The sequence below is a fragment of the Pteropus alecto genome, unplaced genomic scaffold (genome assembly GCF_000325575.1).
Source record: "Pteropus alecto unplaced genomic scaffold, ASM32557v1 scaffold53, whole genome shotgun sequence".
NCBI classification, from domain to species: domain Eukaryota; kingdom Metazoa; phylum Chordata; class Mammalia; order Chiroptera; family Pteropodidae; genus Pteropus; species Pteropus alecto.
In genome coordinates this window covers 2,553,913-2,561,241 of record NW_006434366.1, presented here as the reverse complement: position 1 = coordinate 2,561,241, position 7,329 = coordinate 2,553,913, and the positions used below count along the sequence as shown (strand labels likewise).

Sequence of the window (7,329 nt, the reverse complement as noted above, 5' to 3'; positions counted from 1 at the left end):
GCTCTTCGGTGAGTATGTCACATTCCATAATAAGTGATTTTTTAACCTCGTACGTGAAACCACTTTCCCAAGTTGTGAACCGTAAGTCATAATTCAGTTCATTCTGGTACAGTGCGAAAAATGGCAAAATGGCCATCAGAACAGGGGAGCGTGACGCTGCACCCTCTGGAGGGCCCCCTCACACACGCCAGGTCCTGCCACACCCCTGCCAGCCTTGGTCTTCGCGGCCATGGACGCGGCCTGGACGGGGCGGTGGCGGGAGGGGCGCGTCAGCGGGCGGGCTGCCCACCTTTGGGCGTCCACGTCTTTAGGGAGCCTGGCCCTGAGACCTTTCATGGCCCCAGGGGACAGCTCCCAAGTAGGGCTCTTTCAAGAACCACCCACTCTGAGAACCGGCCATCTCCCCCACCAGTGGGTTTCCAAAGCCGGGCGACCCAGCCCCGGACACTGCTGTGCACGCCGTTCACCTCCACAAGAGCTCACTACCGCTGCACTATCTCTGGAGCAGCCTTCGAAAAGGAAAGCTCTGACCGCCGGTGGGCAGGAGGACAGCCGTGTCGCCGTTTTCCACCCTGCGTGCAAGAGTGCCGTCCCGCGGCCCCGCAGAGTCCCGTGTCGAGTGCGCCGTGTGTTTGCGCTTGAAATATGAGCGATGGTGACGACGACGCCGAGGACCTTGGGCTTCCCTCCGAGATGAAGCTCTCGTATGCTCACGTTTCGGTTAAGCCCCACAGTGCCGTGTGCCCTGGGGTTCCCGTTTTCCAGGGAGTAAATCTAGGGAATGCCATGGGTCGTGCAGTCACGGGTGGTGACATTTCTGAACGCAGGGTGAGAGGGGCCGGGTGGACCTGTTCTTCTAGAAGCGTGCCAGGCCTTCCTCGGTGTTCACGTGGGGGGTTTAGTTTGCACCTGGTGAAGGTGCTGTCGTCTTGACATGAAATCGGGCAGGCGCAGAGTCGCAGACAAAGCCCTGGAGGGGGGCTGGGCCCCCCAGGGCGTCGCACTGCTGGACGCCCCCCAGGTGACGGCTGCCTCAGACTCTCCTTCCTCGCGGGCGCCACCACGAGCCTCCGCTCTGGATGTCAGAGTGTCTGGGTCCCCATGGAGCCGTCCCTTCCTCTAGTCCCCATCCTGCCCTTGGCTTCTGTCCTCCACGTTGGCAGAGGCAGGCGGCATCTGGAGTCAGCACTGGGGGTCTGAACCGGACGCCGCTCCCTACTGGCTGGGCGAGTTAGCAAACCTCTCTGAGGCTCGCTATCCTCACCTGTAAGATGGACCAATTACACCCATTTCGTGGGGGGTGGCGGGGACCCAAACAACCGTATATGAAGGGCCTGGAGCGCAGAGGGCAGGTCTGCCAGCAAATCCTCCTCCCTCTGCCTCCAGCTCAGCTGCCAGGCGAGGCCCACCCCTCATGACAAATCTCTTTCTGCATATCTTTTTTTTCAAAAAGAGTGCCCTGGCATGCCAGCCGGCCTGAGTCAGTCTCTCCAGGGAGTCACGAGGCAGTGGTCAGAGGGCCAGTTCGTGGACCGTGTCCTCGGGCGTCTGCTGGGCAGCTGCACCACATCCTGCAGCACAAGGCTTATCTTCAGGGGCAGGTTTAGTGAGCTTCGCAAGTCGGCCTGGGCTGACCCTCCTCTGGACACCCCGGGCCTCAGCAGCTGCCCGCCAACTCTGCACACTCTTAAAACACGCTGTCCTGGCCAGTAGGAAAGCTCCATTCTCACATGTGCTTTCTGACGCATGGTGGCACCTGGGGACTTGTTCCAAATGCAAACTTATGGGCTGACCAGGACTTCGTGGAAGGGAAACTCTGGAGGCGGGGCCGCGGTCAGGCCTTTCACCAGCCCCGGGGGACAGGTGCCGGAGCCCACGTGAGTCCTACTGGCCTCAGCTGGGGGTGGGGGTGGGGGTGGGGCTCATCCAATGCACCCCCCAGGGGTGGGCAGGCACCAGACCAGCCTCGGATCTCTTCCCCTCCCCCTCACATGCCCTACAGCTGAACAAGGCATTGTCTATGGCAGAGCGGCAGGCTCCGCGCTTCTGATTTATTCACTCTTTAATTGGACAAACACCCAGCAGCTCTCACTGGTAGGCAGTCCTCTGGGTACGGGGGATACGGTGACAAGGCCGTGCCTTCTCAGGGGAACTATGTTCGTGCTGTAATGTCAAAGCATGGTGAGTGCATGGTAAAAGCGGGGTGAGGGGTAGAATGTCGAGGGGAAGGGGGCCTGTCTGTTTTTACTTGGATGATAGAGAGGACACATCTGGGCATCTATATTTTGCCCTTTCGTCCTCATTTTGGGAAGAGCACGTTGATTGTCACCCACCCCAGTCAGTCCAAACGTCCCACCGTCCTGACCCACAGTTTCGGGGGCAGGGCCGTGACCCGGGGCCGGCCAGTCAGAGCCCTCATCTCTCCGTCCCCCATGAGCAGAGCACGCACGCGTTAGCCATGGGCTCCGAGCTGCCCAAACAAGACTCAGTCCAGAGCTTTTCTCAGAAACCACTGGAGAGAAAGAGATGAAAACCCGCTTTTAGTAACTGCCGAAGTTATTGGGCAGTGAGGATTCTAGGCGTGGGGTGTTCAGGGGCCGCCGTGAGGGAGGAGCTTTCCTGAGGAACGAAGCCCCCCGCTCCGCACCCCGGAGGAAGTGGAGTAAGAGGGGCGTCCTGATCACATGGTCCCGCCATGCCGAGCCTCTGCTCCGGGACTTTTCCCTTTGGGCAGCCAATGCTCACCTCTTCCTGCTGGAACCTGTCTCAGTCCCTGGAAACTCACGGGGTCACGATGCTAAGTTCAGAGAACGTAGGTTTCACTCCCGGCTCTGCCACTTCTGGGCTGATTTGTCACCCCCTCTGTTCAAAGGGCTGGTCGAGGGGTTGGCAGAGAGCCACCCGCCCTTCACCTTCGCTTACCCGCGTTCGTGTCCTGGGTTCCCGGGAGGGGGGCGGGGGGGAGGTGGCCAGTCTATCGTCATCTCTACCTGGACAGTCCAGATGGTACAGTGCTCTGCCCCCACCTCAAAGAAGCACAAGTGTCCTTCATTCCCCTTTACTCAAGAAAGGGGAATTACATCGAGTTCACGGCAAGTTCATTGTCTCCGGTTATACCGGTTCCCGCTGCTGGCCGGGAGCTGTATGAGGTCCCGATGGGGTTTTCTCTTCCTAACCCACATTGTAGTAGATGCAACGCTTGCTCTCAGCTCCCAATTATGGGAAAATCAGTCGTTCCGAGGCGGACCTACACTGCATGTGGTTTTTACACATCCTCCACCAAGAACAGCCCCCCCAGATCGCCGCCCCGATGGCCTGCCAAGGAGGAGGGGCGGGATAGGGGCTCTGGAAAAGCAATCTGGACTGACCAGCCATCAGACTGGGACTCTGTCCGTGTGACTATAAGAGCCTATTTCCACGTCTCAGCCACTGGAGCAGTTTGGGGCTGCACCATTATCGCTGTAGTTAGCGTCCACCGAGGACAGTTTCTCAACTTTTATTCCATTATTGCCCCCAAAGGACGTTTTTGACTTTTTTCTAAACGTCTCCCAGCCCTCGCCATGGAATTTTACTACCACAGTTAGACTGTATACCTGTTTATGTACTATACGTATATCTGTGCTTTACGCGTAAGAATAATATGATTTTCTGCCTCCGAGAGCCATTTTGCCCTCGGGGAAATTATCCCCATTAAGGAGGCACGATCTAGTGCTTATTCTGTATGCACCAGGCTCTCTTCTGAGCACCTGCTTACCTTAGCTAATTTAATCCTCACGATGACCCTAAAAGGAATCCCCACTTCAGAACTGAGGCACTGAAGCCCAGAGAATTGGTTGTCCAAGGTCACAGAACAGTAGGTGCTAGTCTCAAGTTAACCAAACTGCAAAAGTTAGCAGAATAGTTCCTCCGCAGGACTTCCCTCGCTTCTGCACCAAATACAAGAGGTTTAGGCCAACTAAAAAGTTAGAGGAGCAGCCCTGTCCCCAGACCACCCCCGGGTTTGATCATCTGCTAGGACTCACAGAAATCGCTACAAGCTAAATATGTTCATGGTCATAGTTTATCACAGGGAAAGGATACAGGTTAATCAGCCAAAGGAATCGGTCCATAGGGCAGAGTCTGGAAGAGTTTCGAACGCGTCGCATGCTCAGTGTGTATATTACCCCCGTGGCACTGACTTGTGACAATACGCACAGAGTCCCGCCGATCAGGGAATGCCTACGCACGCTTTGGAGTCCAGTTTTGTCTTGTCGTTTCGTTTCACTCATTTTCACTGGAGCTTCATTATGTGGGCATGGTTGATGGCTCGACCGATGGCCCAGGGGCGGACCTCAGACTCCAGGTCAACTGACAGCAGGACCCAAAGCCTCCGCCCTGAATCGCATGGTTGGTCTGTCGGGTATGGCCAGTCCTCATCTCAAGATCTGATGTGGCCAGTCTCCGCCCTAAACAAAGATTCCTATCAGGTATAACATTACTCAGAAGTCAAGGACAAAGTCTAGAGCTGTCTTTGGGCAAAGGCAAATTCTTTACTGCCCAGCGCTGAGGCTGGGATTGAAAGATGCAGTTTGAACCGTGGGGAAGAAGGCGGGCCTACCACTCAAGTGTTGAGCCTTATATTCACGACGACACCGTGAGGGGACAGGCACGTAGGAGTGAGCTGGGAGTGGCAGGCTGACTAACGCCCCAATCCCTGCGAATGTTCCTTTACAGGCAAAACAGACTTTGTGGATGTGATGAAGTTAGGGACCTCGCGATGGGGAGAGTACGCCGGATCAGCCAGGTGGCCCCTGAATGTAATCACAGTGTCCTTATAAGAGGGGAGGCGGAAAGGAGAAGGCGATTCGAGACGAGATTAGAGTGATGAACTCTGGGGATGGAGGAGCTAAGAGACACAGGCGGCCACGAGGACCTGGAAGAGGCGGGGACACAAATTCTCCTCTCAGAGAACCCAGAGGCCCCCGCCCTGTGGGCTTCTTGACTGAGCCCCGTGTGACCGATTCTGGACTTCTGGCTCCAGAACTTGCAGAGAACACGTGCGTGTTGTTTTAAGCTACCAGGTTGGTGGTGATTCCTTGCAGCAGCCATAGGCTGAGACACAGAGGAAGCCGAATGTTTTTTGTCTGAGACCCTGGGGCCAGGAAGCGCTGCTCTAGAATTTTCACAGACACCTCCCCGCTCCACAGGAGATGGCTCCGGGGAGGCGACAGTTGGCCCTCACTCCTGCGTTGAGACCTGAGACCGACTACTGCTCACTAATCCTGCTTCTCTTTTACCGATCTGGGGGCAAGGGTCAGAACCCCGGTCAATACGATGTTCTCAGTGGCCACAACTGCAGCGGCCAAGGGTGGCCGGGAATCCATTCCTTAACCTGCCTCCCGGACTTGTGAGGACAGCAGCCTGATCCTGAGCAGGTCGCCTCCATTTCTTTTCATGCCTGAGTTTGTGACGCCAATCCACTTACACACCACAACTCCCATGAGCCCCCTCACCAGCCCGTTGCTGGGAGATTCGGCTCTTACCAACTGCGATCGCGTGTTCCTGCCCTTGGCACTTGGCTTCTTGGCTCTTTTGTCACAATTGCAGGTCGGTCCCCCTAGAAGCAGAGTTTGAGGCAGGGATTTATTTATATACAAGTGAAATGAGGCCTCAGCCGCAGGCGAGTCTGCTTGGCCCACTGCTGGCCCTGCCCTGCCACCACCACGTCCCAGGCTTGAGGCTGAGCGGGACTGGGCTCGAACCCCAACCTGCCAGGAGGTCCCCTTCTCTGGTTAAACCATCATCGAGACGCCAATGGAGGGGACGCGGGCCACTGCCCAGCAGGATTCATCCTTTGACTGTTCCGACATCTTAAGGAAACTAAGGTTCTTGGGGACAGTCAGTACCATGTGACCTTGATCAAATCACTTCACCTCTGAAGCTCAAACGCTTCGTCTGAAAGATGGAGACAGCTACCAGCAACTTCGCAGGGCCATCAGGAGGGCTAAAAGCCCCACGCATAATAAGTGTGCAGCACAGACCCTCATGGTTCATCCATCCACATGGCCATCTGGCAAATACTACCAAACACCGACTAATGCTGGGCGCTGTGCTAGGTGTTGGGGATACAGCAGGGGCAAAACCTTAACTCCCGGTGGAAGACAATAAACAGACAAGCAGGTAAGTGTATGCATCCGGTAGCCATAGAAACAAAGGCAGTAATACTGGGAGGGGTCGGCCAGGCAGCTGGGCATACTTTGCAGTTAAGGTAGTCACAGTTTATACAGTGACAGACATTTCAACAGGGAACAGAACCTTATTATTTTTTCATTAATCTGTTTTCTTGGCTAATTCCTGTTTCCAAGAGGTCAAGGCTCTCACGGGTCTGTGGAATTGCCAAGTGCCTGTGGAGGTGGCCAGGTCTGAGAGTTGACGGGCCCGGTGGCTCTGTGTTGCTGGCCCCATCTGGGTTGTGGCAGAGCTCAGGGTTGGGGGTGCAGGGGTTATGCCTATGAGCTGTTCTTCCAAGGTCAGGCTACAGGGCCACACCCGGCTTTTATGTTCCACTCTGAGAGCTGGGGTGGACATGGTGTGCACACTACACAAGACAAACAATCCTTCCACTGTGCGTGCCAGACACTCAGGAGAGGAAGGACCCAGAGGAGGCCTGGGTGCTGCCTCATCAGGGTGCAGTAGTGGGACAGTGAGCAGGGAGCTCAAAACCAGGGCCAGACACCAGGCAGGCACACGCTCCATCAGCAAGTCTCAGCGACCCCAAACCCAAAAGGCGCCTCCTTCCCAATCTTCCAGGTCAAGGGCCTGGGACAGGCTCTGACTGCACCCATGGAGGTCCTGGGCTGGTCCCTGACGCAATCAAGGGGCCTGGCGGCCCCGCTGCGTTGACTGGCCGGGAGCAGCAGGTCTGATGCCAGCAAAGGCGGGGCTGCTGGGTGCGGATCCAGTTCCTCGGGAGCCGGGAAGTGCCTCAGACTCGCCAAGCTCTGGGCCTCCTTCAGCCCCTGGGCCTTTGCACATGCAGTTCCCTCTCGGAAAACGTCCCCCCCTCTCCGCCAGGCCGACTCCTAGGTCTCCACTCCAATTTCGCCTCCTCTGAGCGGCCCCCCACACTCCGCTGGCTGGTGGCCTGGTAGGTCGCCTGGGCTCCCAGCGTTAGGCGTTCAGGAAACGTCTCCGGGGCGAGGGATGCCACGCCATCCACACGCGGACCCCCTCTGCGGCCATGAAAGGGAGCCCGCGCGCGCCCCGCCACCCTGCTTCCGACCCCGCCTGGCCGGGGGCGCACAGACTCTCGCTCGCGCACGCACGAACGCGCCCCAGCCACCGACCACG

General features: G+C 57.1%; 1 long non-coding RNA gene across 1 annotated transcript; it reads right to left on the bottom strand.

Moving 5' to 3' along the window:
- Positions 1–4,042: 4,042 nt before the first annotated feature.
- On the bottom strand, positions 4,043–5,608 carry LOC112477535. The gene is made up of 2 exons (XR_003045499.1): positions 5,523–5,608; positions 4,043–4,445 (listed from the first exon to the last, which is right to left on the bottom strand). It is a non-coding gene; the product is annotated as an uncharacterized LOC112477535 (long non-coding RNA).
- Positions 5,609–7,329: the final 1,721 nt, after the last annotated feature.